Here is a 25,355-nt window from a genome sequence, read left to right as displayed (position 1 = left end):
GAGAATGGGCTGTGACTCGCACATATGCAGTGCAATTCATGAATAAAGAAATGATTGAAGAGTATTTAATTGAAGAGTATTTATTGGAGTGCTGTCCCTTTCTATTTACCTCATACAATGTAGAGAGACTTTCTCTCTGCTACACAGACAGAAGTACTGACCAGACAGAAGTACTGCCCGCCAACCACCACCTCTACTTGGTGGTCTATGGTGGGGCCCCTCAAGCCCACGTGTCCATACAACTTCTCGATTACACCCCTGACCCCTGGGGTCACCCTCTGTTGCTACGGGAACAAAGGGCGAGACCCCTGAGGTCAAAAGTGTTAAGTCGGGAGCCGGCCAGGCCCCATTGACAAGGTAGCATGGTGTTGGCTCAGAGAAGGTAAAGATCACTAACACAGGGGACTAATAGGGATTAAGGGGCCGTAAGGGGCCCATCTCCTCAGGGATGTCACTCAAGGGACTAGTAACATCAGTCTCTGTTAACCTCCCTGACCTCCGGCAGCCATTTAGGGGCGACAGGTCACTTTACAAGAGGCTCGAGCGGGGCTTTGACAGTGTGACTGCTGATCCTATATGGCTGACATTTTCAACTGTTTCTGTGTAGCACTTTGTGACATCGGCTGATGTAAAAAGGGCTTTATAAACACATTTGATTGATTGAACTGTTTGCAAATTCAAGATTTGTAAAACATGAATTTAAGAACTGTATTGTTTTGTGTATTGACATGTTTCCCTAATCAATTGAATTGTATTTCTATAGAAAACCTCTGAAGTTCAAAAACAGATTGACAGTATAAATGATTTAGATGCCAAAATGTTATACCTCAGAGAACAGAAAGCCACCAGAGAATACAGCCTCAATATTGGCAGGTATACAACCAATTAAATGGTATTCTTATTGAAAATGTTATGTTATAAAGTAAATGCATTAGATGAAACAGAATTAAAAAACAAAATGTTATGATTATGAAGTGTTCAGGCATCGATATAAACAGTCTTGTTATCAACAGGTAGAACACAGAACTGAAAAATCAAAATGGAGGACAGAGACAACATGGATACTAGTGACATAGCAATACAGATTTCTGATTCACCTAAACAAATTCAGATAAGAGATCTAAAGAAGTATATCCTGATATCTTTTTTTATAAATATACCAAAGACATGGTATCGAAGTTAAGTATTTTCTGAACATCCGTTTTCTACAGTTTCCTCATGTTTGAATAGGGTTAAGGTTAACTCTGTCCATTTCAATTGAAAAGGAAAATGGTTCTAACTAACATATGAATAATTATATTATTTGCAATCAATGTAAAATATGTGTCTGGGGATAAATGTAAATATTTTACATCAATATCTGAAGGAAAATAATCTAAAATATGACAATTTTAACATATATATATATATTTGTTGCCTTTAGTATTGCTTTTTCAAGTGGCTAAGGATGAATGAAGACATGTATTGCTTTAAAGGTCAAATTATTAATTTTATTATGTCTCAAGAGTGATAAGAGGGAAGGTTTGAAAGAATTTTCACTCCTAATGTTGGTTAATCATATCAAACACGAGTAATGATTAACATAAGAGTATTTCACGGATAAACATATTGTATAACTCATTCAGAATGGACAGGTAAATGGGCACCTATGGATTTAGAGAGGTAACTTAGAGAGACAAATAAGATTAAACATAGCCTAAGAGGAGATGCTGTTCTCCAGAAATACATTACCAAATTAAATAACATAATTTGTTCAAGTTATTAGAAAATAAAAATAAAGAAATACGATATTTATGAATCATATTTATATTTATATTCATTTGCCAAAGGCTTTTAGCATTTGTGTACTTAAAAATATCCCAAATGCTGTAGTATTTACTCAAATTTTGGTTGATACAACCTAAGATGTTATGGTTTAATTTAGATAGAAAAATCTAAGATTAGAAAAATATGCATGAAATGTGAATGGTAAAATATTTTCCTTAACACATTCTGTAATGTGAAGTGAAATTGATCTGATGTCTACCCTTGTTATACCAGGAGTGAAGTGCTAACTTTTAATTAACTACTGTAGGTTTTCCTAAGTGGGAAAACAAAGTCTTACATTTGTTGGTTTCAGAAAAAAAAACATCTAAGTCTGATCGTGATATTAGAAAGATACAAATATGTTTGAGGCAAATATAACTATATTACTTTAAATGGCTTATTTTCAACACTATAGCTTACGTAAACTACCATTTAGGAACAAAAATGTAAACCAAATTATACATCTTTATTATTTTAATGTATTTAATTATGCAAGGATAGACATGTATTTTATAACTTAAAAGGTATGTACAAACATGTGATATACACACTGGATATAAAGAAGTTGTAAGTAGGTAAATGGGTTTAATAAAATGTATAATTCATAATAAGTGTTAGCACTATTTAAAGTGAAGAAGAATAAACAACATAAATAAATACATTATTTTTTTTACAAAATTAACTCCAATGAAAAATGATATAGCGTCTTACATAGATGCTAGAGATATTCATTATATTCTTTTCAATTATTTGGTTTCAAAATCTTCTAAACTGTTGTTTTATTTTTTATGTCACTTTCAAAAACTTACGAGTCAACTTTTGTACTTCTTTTTTTACTGAACATTACTATAGTAAATTGAAAATCTGTGAACACTGACCAAGAGTTTTGGTGGTGCCGGAATACCATATATTCTCTAATAATTTGTACTATTTTATCACTTTTAAGCAACACAATTCTTCTATCAAATAGTTGGATTATGTTTTGTTCACTACAAGATCAAATAAATAATGTTGTGTCTGTTTTTTTTTTTTTTGTACTTTGAAGATCAAACAATGGACGATGGTGAGAAAAAAAACTATGGTGAATGACGTAAAAGGGGAGTTTAGCAATAAGAAATACATTATCTTGAAAGAAAACAATAGCTTGAGACTATAACCTCATACTGAAGAAGGTAAGTACAACAAGTGAAAGGTATAACTTATTTGTGATTCAGTCCTCTCTCTTTGATAATCATTAAACAACTCACCTTTAAAAGCTCACTCAGCTGCTAAGGTGGAGGCTGGGACAGAACTGAACTGCTCTGAGCTGGAAATACAGTGAGTGTCCAGGACAGGACTGCCACACTTTAACCAGACAGACTGATCCAAACAACATTATTATTGGCCTCCTCGCAGATCGTCTCTTCGATCTCGGCCCTATACTTTCAATTTAACCATGTGACTACCATTTTACATGATTTTCCAGTTAGTGTTTTATCAGCACAAAACACTTACACTTGTATTCATTTTTAACTTGGGAAAGCAAATTGTCTATCTCAACGGACATAAACAAAAGAAAAACCTTACCCATCACATCAAAGATGTGCAGCTCTGATTTTTAGTCATGCTTCATGGAGGATCTAAGATGAAATTGCTCATTATCATGAGTCCATATTTAATGTTGACACAAGCATAATATTGTAAGATAGCAAAAATGACAAGAAATATAGATTTGAATAGAAATATATATATATATATATATTCATATATTGTTACTCATAGTATTTGGAACCTGTGATTAACCGAAAGTGATAGCTAATACATTATCAATTATAGCAGAAACAGTAACGAACTCCTCACAAGGGAATTCTTTTAACCCACTTCCAACAAATGTAACTAATTTGAACTAATCAGTCTTGTACAATCAGAAAACATACCCCCACAACCCCATATCTTTGTTACCTGCAATTCTTACTAGGCTTATATCTTCTCTCGGGCAACCTCGAAAAAAGCACCAGAAAAACAGCAATGATTTCTTCCTCTTGTAGTACATTGTGTGCAAGCCAGGCTGGCGGGTCTAGGGGAGAAGTTCTCTTGGTTGTCCCTCTTAAAGACTCATGCCGGCCGTTGGTTCTGGCAGGTGCCACGTCATGGCTCTTCCGGCGAGGACAGGCCTGTGAGGAGAGGAATCGACCCAATCGAGGCCTCCACACCTTACGCCCCCGAACAGTACTACACACCAGAACTACCCAGGGGAGCTCAGAGAAAGAGACATGGGCCCTTATTGACTCATTTAAAAAATGCATCTTTCTTTCTTTCCCTCCCTCCCTCCCTCCCTCCCTCCCTCCCTCCCTCCCTCCCTCCCTCCCTTCCTTCCTTCCTTCCTTCCTTCCTTCTTTCCTTCCTTCCTTCATCTTTTCCTTGGAGTAATAACTGATCTAACATCATGACTAAGGCAATGACTGGATTGGTGAAAGCTAGTAACTGTATCCTAACTTGAATGTATCCCACTTAATCCATTTTGTGTTAGGTCATTGATTACCTCAAAGAAGGAAGGAAGCATTTTTCAAATAGGCCAATAGATATAAACTCGACCCACACCCACGTTCTGGGGTAGCCAAATCCGAAGCGCAGGGCTATTTCAATGGAAACTTTTCTCTCCTTTGACTATATCATATAATATACAGTATGTACACAATCTATGTATATGTGGTTGCTAAAGTGGGGTTGGAGTAAGTATTCTTCAAGGGTACAGATTATAAATGAATGGGATTGTGGTAAACCATATTTAAACCATATTTGAGAGAGTAATATGTGGTAACAAAATTATATAGATTTGATGTACTCAAAGCGTACATTCAATGTCACTTTCTATATAATGGGTCGATGATATTTGTTTATCAAGACAAAGACAACTAAGCACAATGAATGTGTTGCTCATAATAGCTTCACCATTTCTTTCAAAGTGTGTAATGTTATCATGACTTACCTAGCTGGTCAAGGGCATATCCTAAAATTGAAAAAGGAAAGAGTGCTAATAGGTCAACGAGTCTGTAGACACCATCTAGTCTTTCTGTAGTATATTAGTTATTTGTCTATAATTCTATTTTAGTGAGCGATCACCCTATGGGAATCAAGCATCTACTTTCTGCCAATAAGACATTTGAATAGTTATACTTTTAGCTTGAAGCAAATTAACACGGTAATTAGAATGACTAAAACATTCAACCATAGGATTATAACGTATGTTATTTTCTGCAGTATCTCACTTATTCCACCTGGTCCTCTCTATCTATTGTACAGTATATGTGTAATGTATACATACAATACACATGGATAAACATACATATGCATTTAAAATATATAACAAATATTGAATTGTTTTTGTTTAATTTCTTCTGATTAAATGTAATTAAATACTGATCCAATTTAACCCCAAATTAAACAGTCAATAGCCTACAATGAATAGTTTTTGGTTTTGTTGTTTACTTGCTAATATGTTTAAATGTAAATGTTTCTTATTGAAGTGGTGCATAATGATATAGCATTTTTTACATTTAATTTGTAATTTTTTTTGAGAACACTATACTGTTGGAGTCATGATTCTGATTGTAGCTCAGAACGTTTTTACAAACATAGTCTTAAGAATATACAAAAGGTCTTGGTTTTTGCTTTAAATTAGCATCCTAATGAACATAAATGATTTGTTTTGATGATGTAACTGTAGTCTATACCCACTAGCGGTGCGTTGGTCAAATCCAGGGGGAAAAAGCCATATTACAACCTATGGGTTGTGATAATTGCACTGTTTGCTCTATAACCTGTTAATGGCTTGACACCATGATAGACAGGCCTGTGGCTGAGACAATAAGAAGACAGACACAGTGGCAGAATAAATTCAACAGCACATTTGTTTCATTACAAAACCGGAGAGCAACATCTTTCCTGTGAAGTTCACGAAACGTAGTGCATGCAGCAAACTATTAAACAACTATTTTTTTAGAACCACAGAGTGTTACCGCAAGTCACAAAGAAAGCATGAGCTCGATCCACTATTCCAGCACCATTTCAACTTCAACATCATCAAATCACCTCTGCTTAGTCTAATACAGTGACAACTAAAAGATACCAAAAACTATTGTCCAAACAAAGTAAGCTATAAATGATGTAGCTGTCAATGGTACTGATTTGTGTGTGTGTGTTTGTGTGTGTGTGTGTGTGTGTGCGTGTGTGACTCACCCTACTTGCAGAGAAACACCAACGTCATCCTACTCTTTCATGCCTATGTTCTATAACTATGTCATACAGTACATGCATTTAGTTTTTGTTGTCCTGTACTACCTGGCTAAAATACTTGCTCGCTAGCCTAACTTCCTTTCATGGGCAACGATACGCCAGGCCAGCTAGTTAACCTTAGCATAACATTAGTATACTATTTCCATACTATTTCCTCAGGCCAGGGGCACAATTTATGAATGTATGGTTAGATTAGAACATACATAAAAATGATTGGCCAGTATGGAGAATTAGGTAAAACCACAAGTCCAAATCCCTATCTCCATTGATGGCTTTATTTAGGAAAGGGATGATTTTAGCTAGCTAGCTAGCCACCGGAAGACAACAACACCATGAGGTGCAACAATTCAAGTTTGGCTTGTGATGTGATTGGTCTGAAGCCAAATCCAAACTGTCTTCCCTTGACACTTTTTTTTGGTGCACCAGAACCATTCACAGCTGAGCTCACTCAGTTTAGCTGATTGGCTAATATTGTATACTTTTTTTAATCAAGGGAGGCCAAATGCTTGCTGGCTTCCCTTGCATTCAATGCTATGGGCGGCAACAATGTCATACTTTTTCTGACCAGACAGCATCAGATAGATCCGCTACACATACTGAGACAGAGGGGCGCTGTTTCGATCGCTCCGATGCTTTCTCCGGTGTGACATGCAGCCTCTTGCAAATTGAAGAAAATGTATGAAACACAGAGAGACGAAAGATGAATTATTTAGTATGCTGTTTTCTCTTTCCTTCCCTTGTCATCCATGAATACACACCGGTCTACACCGTCTTTTCAATGAGGTGGGGCGGCTCAAAGGAGTTAAGACGCTAACAGTCATGTGCGCGCCACCAGCAACAAAAGGTCCCCTATGTTGGGTGCATACAGATAAAGGAGCCTCCTTTGTGTGCTGTGTTTCACATAACGCAGGTCGGCCATGGGATGCATGCCAGGTCTGCGTCTGTCTGTCTGCCCCTCTGACTGGAGAAACAGAGACACACACACACACACACACACACACACACACACACACACACACACACACACACACACACACACACACACACACACACACACACACACACACACACACACACACACACACACACACACACACACACACACACACACACACACACACACACAGACACAGACACAGACACACACTGCCTTCCTGTGGGCACACATAAAACACATAGGGAACAATTTACGGATGTGGATTAAGCTTTGTATTCCTGGTTTAAAATATAATAACTCTAACCCTAATTCATACTAGTAAAATATCCTCAAAAGAGTTGTATAATCAAAAATATGTCTATTTCACAGATAGTGCTTCCAAAATCAACAGGAGGCTAGGTATTAACAAGAAAATCAAATGTTCTCACTACATCATTTGCTGGGATATTGCTATAAAATACTAAGTCTAAATGTCAGTGGTGATATTTGAGCTAATTGTTTTGCAATAAGTTCCTCCTAGTCTTTAATAAGCATAATAACATTCATCATGTTGTGGCAAATACATTTTGGAGAAATGAGTTACCTCAAATTGCCCACCATTTTTGCTGTTATTTTATAAATGGTAATAAAACAATAATCACAGGATCAGGAAATGAGGTTCACAGCATCAATAGTTCCGCATATACCACAGAGGGTGTGGTGGTGGTAGATAAACGTATTAAGATGCTTATCTACACAACACATACATGTCCATGCACAGAGCCCCTCCCTCTGCTCATATGTCTCTTATCCAATCAGAACACTGTAAAATGTGTGTTCATTTAACTTTTGTAAATACTGCTTCAGGATTACCATGGGGCCCCCTTCCCATTCCCGTATTGCAAACGTCACTAAATAAGTCCATTTTCTCTCACACACACAAAATAAGGGCAGAAGAGCCTTGCCTGAACACACCACAGAGGGTAAAAAAAAGAAAGAATATAAAGAGTCCCAACGAGTTCCTTGGCATGTTAGTTTTCTTCCAGGCAGTCCCTATTGACCTGTAAACCTTTGTGACTGGAACAAATGCAAATGGCGCTGACTTGCTCACACAGAAACACTAAAGGCCTATTCAAACGAGGGCCTGCCAACAATGCAGCAGCGCTGGTGCCCGGCCCGCGGTGCAGCTCCAGACTGGGGACTCAACGGCCCAGGGTGTGTCCCAAGTAGCACCCTATTCCCTATAGCGCACTACTTTTGTCCAGGGCCCATAGTGCTCTGGTCAAAAGTAGTGCACTAAATAGGGAATATAGTGCTATTTGGGACGCAAACCTAGCCTCCCAGGAGCTGGTTCACAGTCACATGGTTCACTCCTCCAGCTCTAGCTCCAGCCGTCTGGCACAGAGCAGAGGGGCCATCCACTTTCATTAATTCTCCTCCATGACTTCATATATACACACGCCCATCTGACCAGCTAACTCTGTCTAAGGAACTCTCTCTTAGTTAGCAAACAGAGTTTACATTTGATATAATTCTTCTAAATGTAATTGATTTACTTCCACTGTTTTCAACTTCAAATAAAGGTTCGACATAATTGTAAAAAACGTGCAAGCTGCAAGTTGCAAAAAACTAGCAATAAACTGAAAACTGAAAATGTATTTACTACAAAAACATGATGAAAATGTATATAAATTACAATACAACGTTAATACAATGATGTTCATTTCCAACACATTTGTGATGATGTGTACATTTCCAGCAGTAGGGATTTAATGATGGACAGGGATCTGTAGTGCTGAGTCAGCCACATCTGTAGAACACCTGCAACAAACAGCCACATGACCCTGAAAGAACCGTCCAGGGGGGGAGAGAGGAAGGAGGAGAGGAAGAAAAGGGGGGGGGGGGGCAAGAGACGGGAGAAAGGAGAAAAAGGATGATGAGGCGATAAGGACTGAGTCTCAGACAGAAAGAAGAGAGGGACAAGAAATAGGGGAGAGAGTGATACAGAGCAAGAGAGCGAGATATAGAGACTCAGTGAGCATAGCCTTGTTACTGAGAGAGGCCGCCATAGGCAGACCTGGCTCTCGAGAGAAGAAAGGCTATGCGCCCATTGCCCACAAAAAGAGGTGGAAACTGAGCTGCACTTCCTTACCTCCTGCCAAAGGTATGCCCATATTAGGTATGCCCATATTAGAGAGACATACAGTGCATTCGGAAAGTATTCAGAACGCTTGACTTTTTCCACATATTGTTACTTTACAGACTTTACAGCCTCTAAAATGTATTAAATTGTCCCCCCCCCCCCTGTCAACACCCCACAATGGTCTCCCGAGTGGTGCAGCGGTCTAAGGCACTGCATCTCAGTGATAGAGGTGTCACTACAGACCCTGGTTCTATTCCAGCCTGTATCACAACCGGCCTTGATTGGGAGTCGTCCCGTAGGGCGGCGCACAATTGGCCCAGCGTCGACCAGGTTAGGCCGGGGTAGGCCGTCATTGTAAATAAGAATTTGTTCTTAACTGACTTACCTAGTTACAAAAAGATGAAATTAAAATAAAATCATTACAAAGCAAAAACAGGTTTGTATAATGTTTTGCAAATGAAGAAAGAAGAAACTGAAACATCACATTTATCTTAAGTATTCAGACCCTTTACTCAGTACTTTGTTGAAGCACCTCTGGCAGCGATTACAGCTTCGAGTTTTCTTGGGTATGACGCTACAAGCTTGGGTTTCTCCCATTCCTCTATGCATATCCTCTCAAGCTCTGTCAGGTTGGATGGGGAGTGTTGCTGCACAGCTATTTTCAGGTCTCTCCAGAGATGTTCGGGTTGAAATCCGGGCTCTGGCTGGTCCACTCAAGGACATGCAGAGACTTGTCCCGAAGACACTCCTGCGTTGTCTTGGTTGTGCTTAGGGTCATTGTCCTGTTGGGAGGTGAACCTTCGCCTCAGTCTGAGGTCCTGAGCACTCTGGAGCAGGTTTTCATCAAGGATCTCTCTGTACTTTTCTCCATTCATAGTAGTCTCCCAGTCCCTGCTGCTGAAAAACATCTCCACAGCATGATGCTGCCACCACCATGCTTCACCGTAGGGATGGTGCCAGTGTTCCTCCAGACGTGACGCTTGGTATTCAGGCCAAAGAGTTTAATCTTGGTTTCATCAGACCAGATAATCTTGTTTCTCATAATCTGAGAGTCTTTAGGTGCCTTTTGGCAAACTCCAAGCAGGCTGTAATGTGCCTTTTACTGAGGAGTGGCTTCCTTCTGGCCACTCAACCATAAAGGCCTGATTGGTAGTGTTGCAGAGATGATTGTCCTTCTGGAAGGTTCTCCCATCTCCACAGAGGAACTCTAGAGCTCTGTCAGAATGACCATCGGGTTCTTGGTCAATGCCCTTCTCCCCCCTATTGCTCAGTTTGGCTGGGCGGGCAGCTCTAGGAAGTCTTGGTGGTTTCAAACTTCTTCCATTTAAGAATGATGGAGACCACTTTGTTCTTGGGGATCTTCAATGCTGCAGAAATGATTTGGTACCCTACCCCAGATTTGTACCTCGACACAATCCTGTCTCGGAGCTCTACGGAAAATTCCTTCGACCTCGTGGCTTGATTTTGACATGCACTGTCAACTGTGGGACCTTATATAGACAGGTGTGTGCCTTTCCAAATCATGTCCAATCAATTGAATTGACCACAGATGGACTCCAATCTAGTTGTTGAAACATCTCAGGGATGATCAATGGAAACAGGATGCACCTGAGCTCAATTTTGAATCTGTGCAAAGGGTCTGAATACTTATTTTGTTAAATAAGGTATTTATGTATTTTATTGTATTTTTCTAAAAACCTGTTTTCGCTATGTCCTTATGGGGTAATGTGTGTAGATTGCTGAGGGGGGGGGGGGGGTATGTCATCCATTTTAGAATAAGGCTGTCACTGTATTTCTCACAGATCACACAGACCCCAAACAACATTGTAAATACATCCCATATTGATCTGTTTACTTATCTTTCCCTACTTTTCATGCCACAACTATTAACACATTGTTCAAAACAATGTACAAAGCTGATAACATAATATTTGAAACTTCTTTATCCCTTTGAAACCTTAAATGAGTGCAAATTTTACTTTACATTTTTTTAGTTAATGTTGTTTTTTTGTTCTCACTTTTGTTTATTGTTTATTCTACTTGCTCTGGCAATGTAAACATATATTTCCCATGCCAATAAAGCCCCTTTGAATTGAATTGAGAGAGAGCGAAGGGGAGGAGCATGATAAGGACTGATTCTCAGACAGAAAGAAGAGGGAGAATAGAGGGGAGAAAGAGAGAAAGAGAGAGAGAGAGATAGCGATAAATGATGGGGACTCAAGGGGACTCAAAAATGGTTATATTAATCAGTCTTATTCCCCCAGTATACCTGGCCACCTTTGCCTGAAAAATGTCCTTCTCCTAAAATATGCCATAATTGACTTCCATCTGTCCTTCAAGAGGAGCATGCTCACTTTCATTTATAAAGGTTATAATATACTGACTTGTCCTTGATGTCATTCAACTGGGTCCAACTGAAACCCCATTTTGCTCCCTCTAATATAATTCCAGTGTGCAGCTCATAACTGAAATCCCTAAAGCTTTGGTTCCCAAGTACAAAATGCCAATGATACATTCAGAGAAAGTCAAAAACCACTCTTGGCACAACTGTGGGAAGCATTGGCGTCAACATGGGCCAGCTTTCCCGTGGAATGCTTTCGACACCTTGCAGAGTCCATGCCCCGACGAAATGAGGCTGTTCTGAGGGCAAAAGGGCGTGCAACTCAATATTAGGCAGTTGTTCCTAATGTGTTGTACACTCTGTAGTAGTAAACGGGGGGGGAAGTGAAAAGCTGAAGCCAAAGTTGATGTTGAAGCTATAAAGTTGCTTCAGTACCGGGGAATGGACAGTCTGGCCACCTTCAAATCAAATCAAATCAAATCAAATTTTATTTGTCACATACACATGGTTAGCAGATGTTAATGCGAGTGTAGCGAAATGCTTGTGCTTCTAGTTCCGACAATGCAGTGATAACCAACAAGTAATCTAACTAACAATTCCAAAACTACTGTCTTATACACAGTGTAAGGGGATAAGGAACATGTACATAAGGATATATGAATGAGTGATGGTACAGAGCAGCATACAGTAGATGGTATCGAGTACAGTATATACATATGAGATGCATACATGGTGGTATATTGGTATACCTGCAATGCACTGGAGTGTGTATGTCTTCCTTGTGGTCTGGTTTGTCTCGATAAAAGGCCTCTGGTTGTGCTGAGAAATACCATGTACAGGGAAAATATCAAAACATCTAAACCATACTGCAATTGACTATACAAACGTCTAGCACTGTATCACTCATCTTAACTGTTTCCAAAAGCTCAGCCACCTCTGACTTGGAGAGAAGAACAAAAAATGTCAGAGTGTTTAATGTACTCCTCCATGTACTATAATGTACACATGCCAGATTTTCATCCATGTCAAATTCCTTATTTACAGGTCTTTGTATATGCACAAAGACATTCTCTAAACATTGACCACACACTCTAGATATCACAAACATGTATAAAGTCATGCAGAGAGTGTGTTATTTTCTCCAGTGTGTAACTACGGGTCAAGGTTCTCTCTGGAATTTAGAACCAAGCCGGAAGAACCTGCAGAGCTCCCCACAGAGATTTGTTTAATTTGCTTTACAGGATTCATGAACTCTTCTTTTAACTCAGGAACTCAACTCGGGCTCTCACTCACGACGTCCTATCCTATAAAAAAATATATTGGCACGAATAGGGCGAGAATAACTTAGCACACTCAGCCAAAATAGACAATAAAGCAATATAGGGGAGAGGAGAAAAACATGGGAGATTGCAGAGGGTTTATTCAGTGCAAGGAAGCAACGCTTTGGGTTTTGGGGTTTTTTCTTCTTTTTCTTCCTCCTCTCTCTCCCAAATGACTCACAGTGGAAAGAAAAGCCCTTTTTCCCTGTCCTCACATGACCTTGAACATGAGCTTCCTGTTATAGGCTGGGAGGAGGAAACACCCAGAGCAGAAAGAGAGGCAGAGAGCAGGGTCATATTCTCTAGGCACCAAACAGAAGAAAACGGACTCAAAATGAAACGCTTGTTTTTGTTTTCTGTTGCAAAACCTTTCGCTACGGTGTCCACTATAAACACGACCCAAAGCTGAACAGAGCGGAGAGAGAGCAGAGAGCTCGGTCACACTGGTTGACAGAGGTAGGCCTTCTGTGTCTCGCCCCCTCCCTGGAAGAAAACTAACATGCCTACCCTCTCTCTCTCGCTACTGCCTGAACTCTTCACCGAACGCCTGAGAAATTAGGTCAAAGCTGGAATCCGTTTGCGATATTACAACAACAAAGAAGTCACTGCGTTGCACATGCGATAAAAGAGAATTGCACACTGCTCTATGTTTGCTACATACCTCAGACTGAGACTGCCATCGTTGAAGTTTGTTTGTTGTGATGTCAAAATGAGGGGGTGAACCCACAGGTGTTCTGGCCCAACCCATCGGTTTCTGGAACCAATCAGAACAGTTAGAATGTGATGCGTTCCACAAATCGCTCCAGACTCATTGCGGAGAAGAAACTAACGTGAGTGGCATGTTTTACGCCACCCAGAGGTGAGTGGCGTATTTTATCACGTCTGAGCGTAAAATGGCGCCAGAAGAAATGGCAGCAGTTTTACGGACGCCCAACCAATTGTGCTATTATGTGTTTTTTTCCCACGTTATTTATAACTTATTTTGTACATAATGTTTCTGCAACCGTAACTTACGGCAAAAAATAGCTTCTGGATATCAGGACAGCGATCCCTCACCTTGGATTAGACAAAGATTTTTTCTTCAACAAGCAGGACACACGGGACATTCTCCAAACACCCGACAAGGTCAACATCCCAGTTATTTGCAAGAGGAAGAGACGCAGGTACAGAGGACACAGAGCGGGGTGCCTCGTAAGGATTCGCAGAAGGCGAGTGGGAAAGATGCCGTTACCGTCAATTTTACTCGCCGACGTGCAATCATTTGGAAATTATATGTAAATGAAAATGATATGTAAATGACACTTGGTACAATCACGAATATCCTACCAACGGGACATAAAATTGTAATATCTTATGTTTCATGGAATTGTGGCTGAATGATGACATGAATATTCAGCTAGCGGGAAATACGCTGCACCAGCAAGATAGAACAGCACACGAAGGGGGGCGGTCTGTGCATATTTGTAAACAAGAGCTGGTGCACGAAATCTAAGGAAGTATCTCGATTTTACTCGCCTGAAGTAGAGTATTTTGTGATAAAATGCAGACCACACTATTTGCCTAGAGAGTTTTCAGCTATACTTTCGTGATTGTTTATTTAACACCACAGACGGATGCTGGCACTAAAGACCACACTCAGTCAGCTGTATAAGGAAATAAGCAAACAGGAAACCACTCACCCAGAGGCAACGCTCCTAGTGGCCGGAGACTTTAATGCAGGGATACTTAAATCAGTTCTACCTAATTTCTATCAACATGTTAAATGTGCAACCAGAGGAAAAGAAATTCTAGATCACCTGTAGTCCACACACAGAGACGCGTACAAATCTCTCCCTCATCCTTCATTTGGTAAATCCGACCAAAATTCTATCCTCCTGATTCCTGCTTACCAGCAAAAATTAAAGCAGGAAGCACCAGTGACTTGGTCTATAAAAAAGTGGTCAGGTGAAGCAGATGCTAAACTACAGGAATGTTTTGCTAACACAGTCTGGAAAATGTTCCGGGATTCTTCCGATGGCATTGAGGAGTACACCACATCAGTCACTGGCTTTATCAATAAGTGCATCGAGGACGTGGTCCCCACATTGACTGTTCGTACATACCCCAACCAGAAACCATGGATTACAGGCAACATTCGCACAGAGCTAAAGGGTATTGCTGCCGCTTTCTTGGTGCGGGACTCTAACCCGGAAGCTTATAAGAAATCCTGCTATGCCCTCCGATGAGCCATCAAACAGGCAAAGAGTCAATACAGGGCTAAGATTGAATTGTACTACACTGGCTCCAACGCTCGTCTTATGTGTCAGGGCTTGCAAACTATTACAGACTACAAAGGGAAGCACAGCCGCGAGCTGCCCAGTGACATGAGCCTACCATATGAGCTAAATCACTTCTGTGCTCGCTTCGAGGTAAGCAACACTGAGGCATGCATGAGAGAATCAGCTGTTCAGGATGACTGTGTGATGACTCTCTCCCTAGCCAGACCTTTAAACAGGTCAACATTTACAAGGCTGCGGGGCCAGACGGATTACCAGGATGTGAGCTCCAAGCATGTGCTGACCAACTGGCAGGTGTCTTCATTGATATTTTCAACATTGGAGTGGGTCTAGGGTTTCTGGGATAATGGTGTTGATATGAGCTATTGCCAGCCTTTCAAAGCACGTCTGTAGCCATGAAGTGCTTTGAAAGGCTGGTAATAGCTCATATCAACACCATTATCCCAGAAACCCTAGACCCACTCCAATTTGCATAGTTCCCAAACAGATCCACAGATGATGGAATCTCTATTGCACTCCACACTGCCCTTTCCCACCTGGACAAAAGGAACACCTACATAAGAATGCTATTCATTGACTACAGCTCAGCATTCAACACCATAGTACCCTCAAAGCTCATCACTAAGCTAAGGATCCTGGGACTAAACACCTCCCTCTGCAACTGGATCCTGGACTTCCTGACGGGCCACCCCCATGTGGTGCGGGTAGGTAGCAACACATCTGCCACACTGATCCTCAACACTGGAGCCCCTCAGAGGTGCGTGCTCAGTCCCCCCCCCCCCCCCCTTTACTCCCTGTTCAACCACGACTGCATGGCCAGGCACGACTCCAACATCATCATTAAGTTCGCAGATGACACAACAGTGTAGGCCGGATCACCGACAACGACGAGACAGCCTATAGGGAGCAGGTCAGAGACCTGGCCGGGTGGTGCCAGAATAACAACCTCTCCCTCAAAGTAACAAAGACTAAGGAGATGATTGTGGACTACAGGAAAAGGAGGACCAAGCACGCCCCCATTCTCATCGACGGGGCTGTAGTAGAGCAGGTTGAGAGCTTCAAGTTCCTTGGTGTCCACATCACCAACAAATTAGCATGGTCCAAACACACCAAGACAGTTGTGAAGAGGGCACGACAAAGCCTATTCCCCCTCAGGAACAAAAGATTTGGCATGGGTCCTCAGATCCTCAAAAGGTTATACAGCTGCAACATCGAGAGCATCTTGACTGGTTGTATTACTGCCTGGAACAGCAATTGCTCGGCCTCCGACCACAAGGCACTACAGATGGTTGTGCGTACGGCCCAGTACATCACTGGGGCTAAACTGCCTGCCATCCAGGACCTCTACTCCAGGCGGTGTCAGAGGAAGGCCCTAAAAATTGTCAAAGACCCCAGCCACCCCAGTCATAGACTGTTCTCTCTACTACCGCATGGCAAGCAGTACCGGAGTGCCAAGTCTAGAACAAAAAGGCTTCTCAACAGTTTTTACCCCCAAGCCACAAGACTTCTGAACAATAAATCAAATGGCTACCCAGACTATTTGCATTGTGTCGTCCCCCCCCAACCCCTGTTTTTACGCTGCTGCTACTCTCTGTTTATCATATATGCATAGTCACTTTAACTATACATTCATGTACATACTATCTCAATTGGCCCGACCAACCAGCGCCCCCGCACGCATATTGGCTAACCGGGCTATCTGCATTGTGTCCCGCCACCCACCACCCACCAACCCCCCTTTTACGCTACTGCTACTCTCTGTTTATCATATATGCATAGTCACTTTAACCATATCTACATGTACATGCTACCTCAATCAGCCCAACTAACCGGTGCCTGTATAAAGCCTTGCTACTGTTATAGAGTCGCTACTGTATATAGCCTCGCTACTGTTATAGAGTCGCTACTGTATATAGCCTCGCTACTGTTATAGAGTCGCTACTGTATATAGCCTCGCTACTGTTATAGAGTCGCTACTGTATATAGCCTCGCTACTGTTATAGAGTCGCTACTGTATACAGCCTCGCTACTGTTATAGAGTCGCTACTGTATACAGCCTCGCTACTGTTATAGAGTCGCTACTGTTATAGAGTCGCTACTGTTATAGAGTCGCTACTGTATACAGCCTCGCTACTGTTATAGAGTCGCTACTGTATACAGCCTCGCTACTGTTATAGAGTCGCTACTGTTATAGAGTCGCTACTGTTATAGAGTCGCTACTGTATATAGCCTCGCTACTGTTATAGAGTCGCTACTGTTATACAGCCTCGCTACTGTTATATAGCCCCGCTACTGTATAAAGCCTTGCTACTGTTATAGAGTCGCTACTGTTATAGAGTCGCTACTGTATATAGCCTCACTACTGTTATAGAGTCGCTACTGTATACAGCCTCGCTACTGTTATAGAGTCGCTACTGTATACAGCCTCGCTACTGTTATAGAGTCGCTACTGTATACAGCCTCGCTACTGTTATAGAGTCGCTACTGTATATAGTCTCGCTACTGTTATAGAGTCGCTACTGTATACAGCCTCGCTACTGTTATAGAGTCGCTACTGTATATAGCCTCGCTACTGTTATAGAGTCGCTACTGTATACAGCCTCGCTACTGTATAAAGCCTCGCTACTGTATAAAGCCTCGCTACTGTATATAGCCTCGCTACTGTTATAGAGTCGCTACTGTATACAGCCTCGCTACTGTTATATAGCCTCGCTACTGTATAAAGCCTTGCTACTGTAATAGAGTCGCTACTGTTATAGAGTCGCTACTGTATACAGCCTCGCTACTGTTATAGAGTCGCTACTGTATACAGCCTTGCTACTGTTGTAGAGTCGCTACTGTATACAGCCTCGCTACTGTTATAGAGTCGCTACTGTTATACAGCCTCGCTACTGTTATATAGCCCCGCTACTGTATAAAGCCTTGCTACTGTTATAGAGTCGCTACTGTATATAGCCTCGCTACTGTTATAGAGTCGCTACTGTATACAGCCTCGCTACTGTTATAGAGTCGCTACTGTATACAGCCTCGCTACTGTTATAGAGTCGCTACTGTATACAGCCTCGCTACTGTTATAGAGTCGCTACTGTATATAGCCTCGCTACTGTTATAGAGTCGCTACTGTATACAGCCTCGCTACTGTTATAGAGTCGCTACTGTATATAGCCTCGCTACTGTTATAGAGTCGCTACTGTATTCAGCCTCGCTACTGTATAAAGCCTCGCTACTGTATAAAGCCTCGCTACTGTATATAGCCTCGCTACTGTTATAGAGTCGCAACTGTATAAAGCCTCGCTACTGTATATAGCCTCGCTACTGTTATAGAGTCGCTACTGTATATAGCCTCGCTACTGTTATAGAGTCGCTACTGTATACAGCCTCGCTACTGTTATAGAGTCGCTACTGTATACAGCCTCGCTACTGTTATAGAGTCGCTACTGTATACAGCCTCGCTACTGTTATAGAGTCGCTACTGTATATAGCCTCGCTACTGTTATAGAGTCGCTACTGTATACAGCCTAGCTACTGTTATAGAGTCGCTACTGTATACAGCCTCGCTACTGTTATAGAGTCGCTACTGTATATAGCCTCGCTACTGTTATAGAGTCGCTACTGTATACAGCCTCGCTACTGTTATAGAGTCGCTACTGTATACAGCCTCGCTACTGTTATATAGCCTCGCTACTGTATAAAGCCTTGCTACTGTTATAGAGTCGCTACTGTTATAGAGTCGCTACTGTATACAGCCTCGCTACTGTTATAGAGTCGCTACTGTATACAGCCTTGCTACTGTTGTAGAGTCGCTACTGTATACAGCCTCGCTACTGTTATAGAGTCGCTACTGTATACAGCCTCGCTACTGTTATAGAGTCGCTACTGTATATAGCCTCGCTACTGTTATAGAGTCGCTACTGTTATACAGCCTCGCTACTGTTATATAGCCCCGCTACTGTATAAAGCCTTGCTACTGTTATAGAGTCGCTACTGTTATAGAGTTGCTACTGTATATAGCCTCGCTACTGTTATAGAGTCGCTACTGTATACAGCCTCGCTACTGTTATAGAGTCGCTACTGTATACAGCCTCGCTACTGTTATAGAGTCGCTACTGTTATAGAGTCGCTACTGTATACAGCCTCGCTACTGTTATAGAGTCGCTACTGTATACAGCCTAGCTACTGTTATAGAGTCGCTACTGTATACAGCCTCGCTACTGTTATAGAGTCGCTACTGTATATAGCCTCGCTACTGTTATAGAGTCGCTACTGTATACAGCCTCGCTACTGTTATCGAGTCGCTACTGTATACAGCCTCGCTACTGTTATAGAGTCGCTACTGTATACAGCCTCGCTACTGTTATAGAGTCGCTACTGTATATAGCCTCGCTACTGTTATAGAGTCGCTACTGTATACAGCCTCGCTACTGTTATAGAGTCGCTACTGTATATAGCCTCGCTACTGTTATAGAGTCGCTACTGTATACAGCCTCGCTACTGTTATAGAGTCGCTACTGTATACAGCCTCGCTACTGTTATATAGCCTCGCTACTGTATAAAGCCTTGCTACTGTTATAGAGTCGCTACTGTTGTAGAGTCGCTACTGTATACAGCCTCGCTACTGTTATAGAGTCGCTACTGTATACAGCCTCGCTACTGTTATAGAGTCGCTACTGTATATAGCCTCGCTACTGTTATAGAGTCGCTACTGTTATACAGCCTCGCTACTGTTATATAGCCCCGCTACTGTATAAAGCCTTGCTACTGTTATAGAGTCGCTACTGTTATAGAGTCGCTACTCTATATAGCCTCGCTACTGTTATAGAGTCGCTACTGTTATAGAGTCGCTACTGTATACAGCCTCGCTACTGTTATAGAGTCGCTACTGTATACAGCCTCGCTACTGTTATAGAGTCGCTACTGTTATAGAGTCGCTACTGTATACAGCCTCGCTACTGTTATAGAGTCGCTACTGTATACAGCCTCGCTACTGTTATAGAGTCGCTACTGTTATAGAGTCGCTACTGTATACAGCCTCGCTACTGTTATAGAGTCGCTACTGTATACAGCCTCGCTACTGTTATAGAGTCGCTACTGTTATAGAGTCGCTACTGTATACAGCCTCGCTACTGTTATAGAGTCGCTACTGTATACAGCCTCGCTACTGTTATAGAGTCGCTACTGTATACAGCCTCGCTACTGTTATAGAGTCGCTACTGTTATAGAGTCGCTACTGTATACAGCCTCGCTACTGTTATAGAGTCGCTACTGTATACAGCCTCACTACTGTTATAGAGTCACTACTATTATAGTCGCTACTGTATACAGCCTCGCTACTGTTATAGAGTCGCTACTGTATACAGCCTCGCTACTGTTATAGAGTCGCTACTGTATACAGCCTCGCTACTGTTATAGAGTCGCTACTGTATACAGCCTCGCTACTGTTATAGAGTCGCTACTGTATACAGCCTCGCTACTGTTATAGAGTCGCTACTGTTATAGAGTCGCTACTGTTATAGAGTCGCTACTGTATACAGCCTCACTACTGTTATAGAGTCGCTACTGTATACAGCCTCGCTACTGTTATAGAGTCGCTACTGTATATAGCCTCGCTACTGTTATAGAGTCGCTACTGTGTATAGCCTCGCTACTGTTATAGAGTCGCTACTGTATACAGCCTCGCTACTGTTATAGAGTCGCTACTGTTATAGAGTCACTACTGTTATAGAATCGCTACTGTATACAGCCTCGCTACTGTTATAGAGTCGCTACTGTATACAGCCTCGCTAATGTTATAGAGTCGCTACTGTATATAGCCTCGCTACTGCTATAGAGTCGCTACTGTATACAGCCTCGCTACTGTTATAGAGTCGCTACTGTTATAGAGTCGCTACTGTATACAGCCTCGCTACTGTTATAGAGTCGCTACTGTATACAGCCTCGCTACTGTTATAGAGTCGCTACTGTATACAGCCTCGCTACTGTTATAGGGTCGCTACTGTATATAGCCTCGCTACTGTTATAGAGTCGCTACTGTATATAGCCTTGCTACTGTTATAGAGTCGCTACTGTTATAGAGTCGCTACTGTTATAGAGTCGCTACTGTATACAGCCTCGCTACTGTTATAGAGTCGCTACTGTATACAACCTCGCTACTGTTATAGCCTCGCTACTGTATACAGCCTCGCTACTGTTATAGAGTCGCTACTGTATATAGCCTCGCTACTGTTATAGAGTCGCTACTGTATATAGCCTCGCTACTGTTATAGAGTCGCTACTGTATACAGCCTCGCTACTGTTATTTTTCACTGTCTTTTTTACTGTTGTTTTTTATTTCTTTACTTTCCAATTGTTCACTTAATACTCTTTTTGCAATGTTGATTGGAGCCTGTAAGTAAGCATTTCACTGTAAGGTTGTTGTATTCGGCGCACGTGACAAATACATGTAGATTTGATTATCCAAACTTTAGCTTCACACTGCTACAGAGGGCTTTGTAACATTTAAAACTCCTGTCACAAAGTCGAAACTACTGTTTCAACTTGTGCAGAAACCTGGCTGACCAAATGCTGCAGCATCATCCCTCTTTGAAAAAACATGTTCTTCTTTCAAATTAAGAAATCATTATGACGCAGAACAGAATATCTCAGAACAGCACAGCCCTGTCCTTGACCTGAAATGCCCTTACAGGGACACCATCCAGTGCATCATCATCATCATATCTAGTCAACTATTCATAGAGAAGAATATCAGGGCTCTGTGCCTTAGTTTAGGTTTCAATCAATTTCTGGGGGTGAAAACAACGGCATAGAGAATGGTCAGGACCGGAGAAGTGCGAGAGAGATAGCCTCGTGTCACTGGTCTCCTGTTCATTCCAATCAAGACATGTTTTTGTTATTCTGTTCGAGAGTAAACTGAGGGTAAATCATGCCACTGACAAAGTCATACCAATTCACAAGTCCACAGGCTCTTTCTCTCTTTCTTTACTGCTTAGGATCTGAGAAACCAGCCCTTGTCCATTGTCTCCAGCCACCTGCGTTTGCCTCGTTGCCTCGTTTCCCCAGAGCACAATGTCTTTCCTGTTTATAGCCACAAGTGTGTTTTATAAACGTACAATATACTGGTTATTAATATATCACATTAAAGATGCCTATCACCCTGAGCCATCAGGGGCCACAGGGTCATGATGATCTGTTACATACTTGGCCACTGTCTGCTCCTCTTTCCAGAGAGCAGCAAGGAGAGGAGAGAATGTGGCCGACGACAAATGCCAAGTTTCTGTCATCCGTTGCTGCGGCTCCCAGAATTTTGGGAAACATCGCTTCAGTGAGATTGACAAGCTGGGTTCGGCATCACCAGAGTACCAGAGCACTAGGCCAGGCAACAAAATCAGCTTCCAGTTGCAGACGCAGCACTAAAATAGCCAGATGTGCAGAAAGAAAACCTACGACTGTCTTATTAGGCCCGTCTGGCCCAGGCCATGACACTTAGAACTTTGATTGTGTAAAATAAAATAAAATCTTGCCAACCGAATGACAGGAGGAGCAAATTGAATGTTATCTTTGACAGAAGCAGGAGAGCAGTGAGAGACAACTATTAAACAAATGGAAATAAAATCTCCGGGCAACCGATTGATTTCCCAAGAGTTGTCAGAGAGTAAAACTTTCCCTTAATACGGTCAATTAGAAAATGTTTGATTTAAAGCTGTTAATGTAAATTAAGATGGGGCATTAGTTCTAAATATTGATAATTATTTAAAGAATATATATACAGTATATATAAATATATAGATAAATACATAATCTCTCTCTCAGTTGAATTGTGCAGGTGACAGCTTTGGCTGTGAGAGTAAACCTGTCGTGTAGGGCCTACTCTGAGTACCGACCCCAGTGCTGTGACTGACAAGGTTCAAGGCTCAAGGCTCAAATTAAGAAGTAATCAACATTTTCTGCCACGTTTACAGGAGATATTTCAGATCAATGTCTCTAAACATAGGCCTTTTTCGATAGATGAAGGATGGTCAGGGCGTATAGTCAGAGTATGTGATATTTTTCACACTAACAGGTTTTCCCACTGCCTATTTGATTTAGAAATGATAAGCTTATACATTCTCTATAGAACTAATTAACAATTACTTGACAATCATTATAAATAAGAAATACAAATGCTTTTCATTTGTAGTGCAGATCTAAAATGTAATGCATTGTGCACTGAATCAATCATATTACAAAATGTTTCACCCAGCAACTACAGCACATTTAAATAATATTTTGGAAGGCATCTCATTACGATTTAAACTGTTATTGTGTCACTGAATAGTTACATAATAAAAAAAAATTAAAAACCTACCTGTTATAACAACATCTATAACATGCATTCTTCAATTCTTTTACTTTCTGTTGATATGAAATGTCCACTTCTTCAATGTCCGAGGTGGAGCAGCCAGCACTGAAACACAGAGATCACAGCACATTTCAGCACTTTTAACAGGAACTCCCTTCTATCTTTGCATCTGAAAATGACAATCGATCAACAGCAAAAAGGGCAAATAGGAAAAATATTCTGAGGATGATTTAGAGCTAAATCATTTTAGGCTATAGTAGGCCATTTTCTTCCACATACACACAGGATGCATTTCTGAGATTATTATCAACATCATACCAAAACTCCAACTCATTTCAACTCTTCAAAGAAGGCAATTGTCTCCCAACTTTCAATAGTTCCTTTTTTCATAAAACAATAAATAAATAGGCTTAGACCTATAGAGGCTTGATGCCCAAATGTCACTTTTCAATGACAGTATAATAGGCTATAATCCATTAAAAATATATATTTGAGGGAAAACCACATGGAAACAGATCACAAAACCACACAATCAAATAATACCCCAGAGTCGGGTCATTTACGAGTAAACAGCTCAAATTGGCGAAATAACATTTGTTTTATTAAATGCACATTTGTTCAAATGCCACAAATACACATTTTAAAATGTGTCATCTTTATGGTGGATTAGTAGAGATGGTAAGCATTGTATTTCAGCTCTGTGTTAAGAACAACCAATAGAAAAGGTATCATATAAAACCATGCACTAAAACTGACGTCTTTCTTTATTTAACTGCAATTGTGAAATTAAGGCTATAGCCTATCATCCCCCTTTAATCAAAATAGAAATACACCATACATTGATCTTGGTTTGTTTTGTTTTATGTCATTGTTAAGGATCAACATAAACATTTTGGGGGCGATTTAGTTTGCGTTTGAAATAACTACCCGCGAAAACTTAATTCATACTTGCCTACGACTGTAGAACATCTCAGTCTTTGAATCGTGTCATCCACCCCACTGAAAATACATGCAATCCACCGGCAAGATAACACATGATTTGGAACGGCTAATTCCCTTCAATAAATGCGGTTTATTTAGTATTTTCATGGAGCACATTAACTTACGTTTAGTTTATTGTCTTCAAAACATCTGTATTTTCCTCATTTCTCCTCGTAGTTTGTCAATGAATCACAGATAATGGATATTGCTTATGGGAAAAAAAGAAGACTTAACGTCGATCACACATGGACGCCGTTTTCAAAATGAAGTTCAAGTTCAAGTCCTGAGCGACAGTCACGCTGTGTTTCGTCTGTCTCCCCCCGTAACTATCGTGTCCTCGCTGCACAGCGGCAACAATGATGCGAGTGTGAGAAAAGACTACTAAGCTACGTAGTGATCCATGCTCTAAGTCGATACATTGTAACAGTGTAGCAAAGTAGGCCTATATAATCTTCGGCCAAAGAAGCATCCATAGCAAACGGAGCTGTGTTGCGTTCGCCGGCTCTTTAAGAAATAATCATAAAGAATAGGCTACCAGCATGTCCTCGCTTGCCACATCCGCGGCGGGGCCGGACTATTAGTAGACCGGACAGACTCACTGTGTTCCCTCTGCCATAGCTCAAATAGATTTGAGAAGTTCAGCTAAAGTGAAATGTGATTCGCAGCTGCCTGCCTGTCGCTGCACTATCTCAGCCATGAAACACACTGGACCTAGCATAGGCCGACTACAATGACATATTTACAAAAGATAAGAGATGTCGATAGTGTGGGGCATTTGCCTACTGCGAACAAAGGGGCAATGTACACGCATCCGATTGAATATTGCTATGAAAAACTCGAGGCGCCACGTTTAGGCTACTCCTGTTAATTTGTTTATTACACTAGTTTGAATTACACGTGTACCACACTGTAGTTGTTCCATAAGAAAACATGGAAAACATTGCCTTTCAATAACGCAATCGG

At 41.2% G+C, this 25,355-nt stretch overlaps 1 long non-coding RNA gene across 2 annotated transcripts in view; it reads right to left on the bottom strand.

Annotated features, from left to right (window-relative positions):
- LOC123994748 overlaps positions 1 to 25,102 on the bottom strand; it is a 62,435-nt gene extending 37,333 nt beyond the window's left edge. For both annotated transcript variants that reach the window (XR_006831707.1, XR_006831706.1), the window contains exons 1-2: positions 24,518 to 25,102; positions 23,418 to 23,516 (exon numbers count right to left, since the gene is read on the bottom strand). This is a non-coding gene — a long non-coding RNA (uncharacterized LOC123994748). The remainder of the gene's footprint in view (positions 1 to 23,417; positions 23,517 to 24,517) is intronic.
- Between the last annotated feature and the right edge of the window lie 253 nt (positions 25,103 to 25,355).

Source organism: Oncorhynchus gorbuscha, linkage group LG14 (assembly GCF_021184085.1).
Source record: "Oncorhynchus gorbuscha isolate QuinsamMale2020 ecotype Even-year linkage group LG14, OgorEven_v1.0, whole genome shotgun sequence".
NCBI classification, from domain to species: domain Eukaryota; kingdom Metazoa; phylum Chordata; class Actinopteri; order Salmoniformes; family Salmonidae; genus Oncorhynchus; species Oncorhynchus gorbuscha.
Note: the sequence above shows the minus strand (reverse complement) of the source record. Positions and strands in the feature narration are given on the sequence as shown.